Genomic DNA, 10,477 nt, shown 5'->3' on the forward strand with positions numbered 1-10,477 from the left:
CTGCTCACATCCATGTGAAGTTAAGGTAGTCTGTGAGCACCAGTCCAGGCTGCAAAAAAAGTAGTAAATCTGCCTGCTCACATCCATGTGAAGTTCAGGTAGTCTGTGAGCATCAGTCTAGGCTGCAAAAGCTTTTTTAAAATCTGCCTGCTCACATCCATGTGAAGTTCAGGTAGTCTGTGAGCATCAGTCCAGGCTACAAAAAAGTAGTAAATCTGCCTGCTCACATCCATGTGAAGTTCAGGTAGTCTATGAGCATCAGTCCAGGCTACAAAAAAAGTAGTAAATTTTCCTGCTCACATCCATGTGAAGTTCAGGTAGTCTGTGAGCATCAGTCCCGGCTGCAAAAGCTTTTTTAAAATCTGCCTGCTCACATCCATGTGAAGTTCAGGTAGTCTGTGACCATCAGTCCATGCTAGAAAAAAGTAGTAAATCTGCCTGCTGACATCCTTGTGAAGTTCAGGTGGTCTGTGAGCATCAGTCCAGGCTGCCAAAAAAAGTAGTAAATCTGCCTGCTTACATCCATGTGAAGTTCAGGTGGTGTGTGAGCATCAGTCCAGGCTGCAAAAAATAGTAGTAAATCTGCCTGAACTTCACATGTGAAAAGCCATGTGAAGTTCAGGCTGTGAATAATGCTAAGTTCAGTTAGAAAGGTATAGGCAGATGTAACTTGTGTGCTAATAAACATTTTTTTCTTTTATGACAGGAAGACGAGAGACGCATGAAGAAGCTCAGAAGTTCCCAGCAGCAAGTACTCAATCCCAAGCCCGTACGCATTGCACCACCCCCTCAATGGGTCACCCCTCAAACGGACCAACAACATTGCCAAAATGCTCCAGACCAAAAATGGATGACACACGAAGCACATCGAGACTTCCAAGATGCTGGGTCACATCCCTATCCGCACAACTTTGTGGCTCCACCTAATTGGGTGACGCCGAGAATCCCCCGCGGATTCTTTGTATCCACGAGCAGACTCCCAAGCACGCCGATGGAGGAGGGGGTTAGCTCAAGTCCTGCGTGTAACTTTGGATGTTATCATGGTGTGCCTCATCAACGCCAAATGGAAGCAACTAAACAAGTTCCCCCGAAAAATCAAACAGGAACACACACACGGAGGAGAGTGCTCTGCACACTACCACCGTTGGATCCTGCTGCTGCTCCTCATGCTGGTACAAGTCAGAATTGTACAGGACATAAGGTAGATGGATTGCTTCGCAAAACAAAAGTGCAAACCAGTACCAGGATCGCAAAACCTCCACAACCAACTCAAGCAAAAAGGACGCAAACAAGAGAGAGGCCATCTTCAGCCCTCCTTCCTCCCCGTGATGCACTCCTGCATCCTGCTATGATAACTCCACTGTGCCCCATCCCAGAGGGCCAGCAGCAGACTCCAGTGGAGTTGCGATGATACACGCACGTAAGTGAAACAAAAAATATTTATATACGCATCTTGTATTATCTGCAAAATTTCTGCTCCCTCTAGGATAACAAGTTCATAAACTGCATTTTAACGTGCCGTTTGGATTATTTTTTCATTTTCTGCAGATGCCAGATCTCCCAGATTATCTAATACTAAGACTAAAGATGCGATTCAAAGATGTAGAGAAAGCAAGGGAATTTTATAACAGATACGCCAGACACGCTGGTTTTGGAATCAGGAAGACGGGAGGGAATGACAATCACAAGTATTTTGTTTGCGCGTTCCAAGGGAAACACACCACTTCTGTTTCAGAGGCTGACAGGCAGCGAAACAAAACATCGCAGAGGATAGGCTGCAATGCAAGAATGAGGGTGAAGGTGCAGGAGGATAACACATGCGTGGCAGTGGACATTGAGTACAATCATAGTCACCCACTCATGCAAACTGATGACATGCTGGTATTCTTGCACTCACACAAGAATTATGACCCCACTATTTTGGAGTTCGTAAAACTCCTGCAGTACCATGATGTCAAGCACACAACAATCATGTCCATGCTATCTGAAAATGAAGATGGAAGCTACTTCCAAAGCATGACCGGACGAGACTTACTAAACCAGTGAGTATTCAAACATCCACATACTGCAATGCACATAGCATCCTAAGTCACAACCCTTTGCTAGCAAAAATAACAAAATGAATGTTTGCATCTAATTTGCAAGAAAGCCATGAATGCAAGGAAAGATGATTTGGATGATGTGTTGAAACTTGTTTCATTCTTCAAGGACATGAAGGCAATCAATGATGAGTTTATCTATGACATACAAGTAGACAAGGACAAGTCAATCAAAAACATTTTCTGGTCCAATGCAAGCTGTTGAGGAGCGTATCAAGACTTTGGCGATTGCGTAACCTTTGACACAACTTACAAAACCAACAGATTTCATATGCCCCTGGGACTGTTTGTTGGAACAAACCATCACTTGCAGTCAACAATATTTGCTGTTGCCCTTATCAGAGACGAAGATGCAAAGTCATTCAAGTGGCTGTTTGATACATTTGTACGGTGCATGAACAACAAGCACCCAACTTGCATTCTAACAGGTGAGTTCAAATAAAAAACTGTACAAGTTTCATCATCTTTTCAGTCTATGGGTCTGTATTGGGTATATTTGGTTTTATCTCAAAATAATATACAGCAAGCAGTTCAATCACTGTTAGCACAGAAGTCCAACTAACAGTAGAAGAAAGCAAAATTATCTGTCACATGTTTAGAAAAAACAAGTCATGAATGTGAAGTTCAAGTACAGGAATCATAGAAGTTCAAGGACAAAAAGATGTAAAGAAAAAATATGTAACATGTTCAGAAAAATATAGTTATTTATGTGAAGTTCAAGCACTGGTACCACAGAAGTTCAAGAACACTGCTGTAAGAAAATTTTGAGTGTGACACTACTAGGTAGTCCTACTGCTACCTGTTAAGTTCAAGCACTCGTACCATAGAAGTTCAAGAACACTGCTGTAAGAAAAAATACATGTGCCATTTTTAGATAGTCATATTGCTGCATGTGAAGTTCAAGTACTTGTACAACATAAGTTCACCATCACTGCAAAAAAGGAGCAAGTTACATTTTTTTAATTCATGCAGACTAGTGCCCGTCGATGGCGAAAGCTATACCACAATCATTCCCAAACACCGTCCACAAGCTATGCTATTGGCACATCCTGAAGAAGTACAAGGAAACCTCGCGTTGCTGTACAAAAAGTACAAAACATTCAAAGAGGAGTTCACAGCTATATTAAACTGGCCGCTGATGCCAACGGAGTTTGAAACTGCCTAGGCTGAACTCGTGCACAAGTACAACCTGGAGAATGACCAGATGATGATGCAGCTCTGGAATGATAGGAAAATGTGGAGTTCAGCATATTACAAGAACATTTTGTGTGCCAGAATGACTTCCACACAACGAAGTGAGAGCATGAACCACATGCTCAAGAGAGGGTTTGTCAAGGGGACCCAGAACCTACACAAGTTTGCTAGGCGGGTAAATGCTTGCATACAAACTCGGATACAGAAGGAGAACGAGCAAACAATGACCAGCATGGTATGAACACACACACACAAAAAAGAACCCCATCATATTGTGTTTTCCTTCAAACATGTGCACTTTGAATTTAAAAAAATGAAACCCATGACTCTGCTTCTACTAATATCTTATTTTTTGACATGTGCAGACCAATCCTGTGACAAAAACAACATACGGCTACGAGGAAGACAGGTCTATAAAGTACACAAGAGCCGTGTACACCGAGATGAGGACTAGGATGAGAAAATCAACGCTATTTCGCGCAAAGCCTACAGTAGAGCCCACTAAGTACCTTGTGTACTACCACAACAAGGCTGGCCATGATGATGAAGAAAGATTTTCCTGGTCAAAGCATGAATTCCAGGTTGTAGCTGACCCTGATAATGAAATATACGAGTGTGAATGCAAGCTATGGACACACACAGGTGAGCGGAAAAACAAACTCACTAAATAGCTAAACTAGTAGTATCGTATCAAAATATGTGAAACTCATTGCTGGTTCACAAACTATGTATTTTGCATTCATCACAAAAATGCAGGCCTCTTCTGCCTTCACATCATGAACATACTGGACTACCTGAAGCCTGACAAATTTCTAAACAAGTATATCCTCAAAAGGTACACAAAGACTGCAAAATCACAGCCAACCTTTGATACAAGGGACTACAACACAACCGCATCGGATGGCAGCTCAAGACTATCGAAGCAAGACATCTTGCTGCAATTAAATTTGATGGTTAACAAGAAAGCGATGAGATGTGACCAGCAATATGACAGAGCCTACTATGTTCTCAAGAGGCTCGTGGAAGAGCTTGATGCAATACATTCAACAAATCGAGCGGATGCTGACGAAAGGATGGCTCAAGAGGATGCTGAAATTGAAGATGGCATTCATTATTATGCAGCTGAAATGCTAAACGCCGCAGCTCATGCCAACCAATGCAAGCAGGCTGTTGACAAATCAATGGAGCAGCGCCAGCAAGAGACGATGAAACTGTCGCTGTACTCTGAAACAAAGGGTAGGAAGAAAATTTCTGCAGCAAAGAAAAGTGGCAAGGGAGCTCAAATAAAGGCACCACTTGCAGGAAGAGTCGTTGTGCTCGATCAGAACGGAGTGCCACTTGGACATAGGAAATGTAGTGTGTGCAACCTGCAGGACACAACAAGCTCACATGTCCAAAACTCTTGGAAAGAAACGATGCCGAGGAGGGCAAGCAACCCAAAGTTCAAAAACAGCAGCCAAAAGTTATAGAACAAAAGAAGGGACCACACCCACAGAAAGCAAGCAGCAGGCTTTGTAGCATATGCATGTAGTATGAACCACATAATGCGAGAACATGCCCGAAGCACGCAGATGCTGAAAAGACAAGCAAAAAGCCAGAGAAGAAACAGAAAGCAAAACCTAGAGCTAGCAACAAGAAAGTGGTGGAAGATGAAGAGGAAGAAGAAGATGAAGACACAATCGAAGAAGAGGAAGACGAAGAGGAAAAGGAAGAGGACGATGAAGAGGAAGAGGAAGAGGATGATGAAGAGGAAGAGGACGATGAACAGGAAGATAGAGAAGAAGATGAAGAGGAAGAGGTACATGTCAAGCAAAAACCACCACAACCAAATCCTAGGAGGAGCGCAAGGCTGATGAACAGTTAGGCTAGGTCAATTAAACGAAGCGAACTTATGTCATGCCAATGTGCAGAATATTACTCCACTTTTGTAATAGTAGTTTAGGAGAAAGCTTACTTGAACTTTTATTGCTGAAGTTTCAAAGAAATTATACAGTAGAAGTTCAAGTAAGCTTACTGCAAAAGTACTAGTATAGTATAAGACGAGGTGCTGGTGATGTATTGCATGAGAGAGCAAGTAGTAATAAAATGAAAAAATATGCATTGTGAAGTTCAAGTAATATTACAGCAGAAGTCCTGATATATTATGGCAGGAAGTGCTGTGCTGGTGAGGTATTACATGCAGAGTGCAAGCAAGAATAAAAATGAAAAATACACAATATGAAGTTCAAGCAACATTACAGTGGAAGTTCTGGTATACTATGGCAGGAGGAGGTGCTGGTGTTGTATTCCATAAAAGGGCAACCAGCAAATAATTATACAGTCTGAAGTTCGGGTTAGCTTGCAGAAGAAGTTCTGGTATATAAAATCATATAAAATCGATGTAGGAAAAAATATACTTTAAAAAAATAAAGTTTTGTCGTATGAACTAAGGTTAGCAAGGCTAAGACAACGCACTCAGATATGAAGTTCTGTTTGGATACATGCATAAGTTCATGTACAATGCCGACAAAAGACATAAAGAAAAGTCAAGGAGTGTATGAGAATATTTTTACACAAAGTTATAGTTGAAATCCGTTCGCAGTTGAAAAATCACAAAAAAACAAATATAGATTCTATGCAAAAGGCTACGTATTGGTTGGGTTGAAAAATAACAATACATTACACAACATAGAAAATCCTATCCATCTGAAACCAGCAGCCCAGCCAGATCTCAAGCAGAAGTTCAAGTCAAAGATCATATGTTGGGGCCCAAAATTAAACAACACAAAAAAACGAGCAGTTCAGCCATAGCCGAGGGAGAAGTTCAGGTACATCTGTTGGGGAAAAACATACTACACATGGATACTGAAAACGATGCATTATAATGAAATTCACAAGCAAAATCATTGTTCACACCAAATACATTTGTCCTCAAATATCATAAGTAATAGTGCTGCAGCTATAGATACACAAATCACTATACAATTCTTACAACCAAATCTTTACAGAATCGTTCCAATCACTATCGAACATAAATCTTTACGAGATCAAATCTGCACTAGAACTAATGCTTCGACTTCACAGCCAAAGGACTGGATCTCTTTAGGAAGCTCTGCACGCAAGACTTCATTCTTCTCAGTAAAGATTAGAGTGTGCATGAACTCGTCCTTCCAGTCATTTGCAGCAGCCTGCAAACAAGAAATGAAAATGATGGTTTAGTAAAGGATAACTAAAACTACAACATGAGTGTCTCGGCAAAAACAGACAAAAAAAATGAAAAGGATGATGAGACAAAACATACCTCCACATCACCAATATCATCAACAAGCTCATCGCCATCATATGTAGAGCAGAACTTCACGGCAAAGAAACCACAATCATTATTCACTTGCTTTGGAACATCGATAAAGGTTGGCCTCTTTGCAATAGTCACCCAGTTAGGCTGCTTGCTCGCTTTGTACGCAGCCTTGCCGTACACCTCCTCGAGCAACCCAACAAATCTCTTGATCTGCAAGAAATGACAAAATAAGATGAAATCAAAAACTTGTTAACCAAAAATAGTTAAGTTCAGGTACGTAAAAGCGACACTTGCATAAGATACAACTAAACAAATACGGGAAGTTCAACTATCAAATGACAGACAGTTCAAGCAGTATTACCAAAGCAGAGGCAGAAAGATATTTTATCAACAGAAGGCATAATATACTTCGTTTCAAACAAGAAAATATGAAAGGAGGTTCAGGCTAAGAAACACTCACGATATTTTGGCAGTCTCCATGGAAACTTGTTCGCGACGTTCCCTTATTGCTGTAAGGTAGTGAATCAAGGATGTCAATGCTCCCACGATATCTATTTAGCACATACACACTGTAGTGCGCCATTGTGCCAACTGGCTTGAATAGTATCAAAAAAACCTGCCAAGAATGAAAGAAACGGTGAACACAAACTATAAAGCATAGGTATTGAACAACCGGGATGAACACAAGCTTCTTGACAAACTCAGCAAAAGGATGTACATAAAATTAAAAAAAGCAAAGAGTTATGAAAACCTAACCAACTTTGCGTTAAGAAGGTCTTCTCCCTTGCGAACAAACATTGGGAGGAGTTTAGCCGAATTTTTTGCATCAAACTTTGGAACTGTTGCAGCGAAGAAATCATACTCCAGGCAGTATTGTGCATTCGCAAAAACACAATTAGAACACCTCCCAAATGCCACGACAACAAAACTAGAGCAAAAAAAGGGAGATAGGGATGCAAAGAACTAAAACCTGTATGAAGTAGGGACTAAGTACAACCCTGTCAGCACTAGTGAATATCTCAGAGGTCTCCGGCTTATCCTTCCACAAATTTATGAGATAATCCATTATGTCTCCTTCCATCTGCTGCCCTTCAGCGAAAAGGGTATGAAGGACACGTTCCGTGAGGTCAATCACATTCCCAGGGATGGTAAACATGGAGTAGCTTGTCCTGTAGATTTAAAAGGTTGGGAAAAATTATTAGAAGTTCAGACACAATTGCAAACAGAAGTTCAGATACTATAACTCAAAAGGCAAGGGGAGATAAATAGAAGCTCAGATACTACAACAACAGAAGTTCAGACACTATAACTCCAAGGCAAGGGAGTAATGAACAGAAGTCGACATACTACAACAACAGAAGTTCAGACACAAAGTAGCATATCTGGTAGCAACAAAAGTTAAGAAGAAGAAAACTCACTCAGAATACTTCTCGAAACCCTCTTCACTAAGCACATACTGTCTCAACTTCTGGGCCTCGGATAGATGAGGGTAACTGTATTTTTTAGGGGAGCGACAGCACAACGCCACTTCAAAGGCAATCTTGATGCTCGCTTGGAGGTAGTTATGTTTCTAGACTCAACTGCCGGTTTCCTCCAGGTGGTGACAGCATTATTCCCACCTCTCCCAGCAACTGTACCAGCAGCAGATTTACCATTCTCCAGGTAAGCAATCTTTTCAAAATCATCATAAGACGAAATCACTTCTGCTTCGGCTACTTCGACTGCACCAACCTTCCTGGAGCAAGGGGTCCTTGGAGTACCACAAATACCACCAACTTCCTTCCCCAACTTGGAAGGAATAAGGGTTCAAGGTCTATGATCTTCTATTGGAGTTGTGCTCATCGATTCCTCCCTAGGCTGGTATTCCTGTGACCCGAGGAATGAGTAGTGGTAATCGGTCAAGTCCAACGGTTCCACTGTCAAAGAAAAGGAGGACAAAAAACACCATTAAATATAACTGAAGTTTAGGCACAGCACAAATGTGCAGTCCAACTAAAATATAGATGACATGGTTACTACTCAAGCTGATCTAAAAAATTTAGTTGCATTTAAAAACTAAAAAGAAGTTCAGGCACAACCAATGGCACAGTTCAAGATAAACTGATGAACTGGAAAACATTCAACTACAGCTAACAAAAGCATAGAAAGCCATCACCTCTGAAGTTCAAGTAGAAGAAATGCTCGTGTCCAAGTAAGCAATGGAAGGAAAAAAATACTGAAATAAAACACACAAGCAAAATAAAAAAGATAAAAAACGAAGTTCATGTACAAGGAATGCTCCTCTCAATCAGAAACCAGCAGCCAGCAAGATCTCAAGCAGAAGTTCAAGCTCAAGAATAATGAAGTTCATGTAAAATAAAAGATGCAGTACAGGTAAGCAGTCCAAGTTACAAGAGTTACATGTGTAGTAGCCAAACAGAGCTTGGAAGTTTGTCTCAAACAGGTTGGAAGAAGCGATAACCACGTCTTCCTGATATCCGCCATATTTTCATGGGAATAATTTGCAAGAACCCCATCATGAAACGAATTAACATTCGTAAGCCTGAAGAGTCCGCAGTCGATACTACCATAAAACACAAAAAAGAACAGTGTCAGAACAAAAAAGAAAGCCAACGAATAAAAGACGCCGCAGATTAAGTACAACTACAGTTAAACAGAAGTGATAAAGAGAAAAGTGGAACTCATACTTGTTTTGCTGCTGGGGCACATCAATCCAATCCAGAGGGAAATGGTCGATGGTTACAGGACTGAAGGGTGTCTCCCTGTCGTTGCTGGCATCGTTCCAAAGCTTCTTGATGTTATCGGTCATCCACCGAAACAGGCGTATCGCACAGTCATCTTCTGGTCCATAGTACGAATCGAGAAGCTGGAACCTTGAATTCTTCAGGTCAAGGAATATCGACACCCAATGACCGACACCACCCATGGAAGCAAGAATCTCAGGCGGGTCAAAAGTGTGGAAAACAACCTGGAGCAACATAAACACATGTATCATTGAAAACTGAAAACTAATATCAAACGGTACAAAGAAAAATAAAAGAATACAAACATAGTGGATCGCAATGCAAAACTAATAGAGAGGCAATGAATAAGATACTGCATACCGAATCATGTGCATCCATGCTATCTGGACCAGTCGCCAAGAAGTACTTCCTCACACGGGAATCAAATTGACCTCTGAAAATCTTGTCCTAAAATAATGCAGACAACACCAACATATGAGAAATACTAAAATGAGACAAACAAGTTTTAACTAAAAATGGTAAAGAAAAAAGGAAAAGAAATCACTATATGGTTGACTTACACAAACCCAATACGGCAGGATGAGTTTTCTGATCCCTGGTACTTCGCACGTAGACAGTAGAGTGCAACCTCAGCCACATTAGATCGAAGCATTCCGCAAGGAGCAAAAGATATTGCAACATCCTCAACAGAAGCTTCACACTCCTTGTTTTGGAACATAATCATTGATCTAAAACAACCAAACAGAAAGTAGAAGAAGTTCAGCATCAGGAACTCAGGAAGTTCATAACACATGTAAGCCCAGAAGTTCAGCTACATCACAACAGGCAGTACAAAAAGGCCAGAAGTTCAGCACCAGAGAAGTAAAAAAATAGAAGTTCAGCAACATAGAGTAAAGAAGTTCAGGTATGAAACCACAGGCAGTTCACAGGGGGTATATGGATGTAAAAATTGAACAGTTGCACTCACCTCTTGGAATGAACATTCTTAAGCCTAGTTACACTGTAAGAAAAGTCATCAACCTTCTTTCGAACGACAGTAAGGTCACTATCTACTAAGCAAAAACAAATAGCAATTTAAGAGGAACATCTCAAGCACATAGATTCACAACAGTTTAATTAATAGCAACATTCAAGCACAACATTCAAACACAAGCACATCTCAG

Source organism: Aegilops tauschii, chromosome 5 (genome assembly GCF_002575655.3).
Source record: "Aegilops tauschii subsp. strangulata cultivar AL8/78 chromosome 5, Aet v6.0, whole genome shotgun sequence".
Classification (NCBI taxonomy): domain Eukaryota; kingdom Viridiplantae; phylum Streptophyta; class Magnoliopsida; order Poales; family Poaceae; genus Aegilops; species Aegilops tauschii.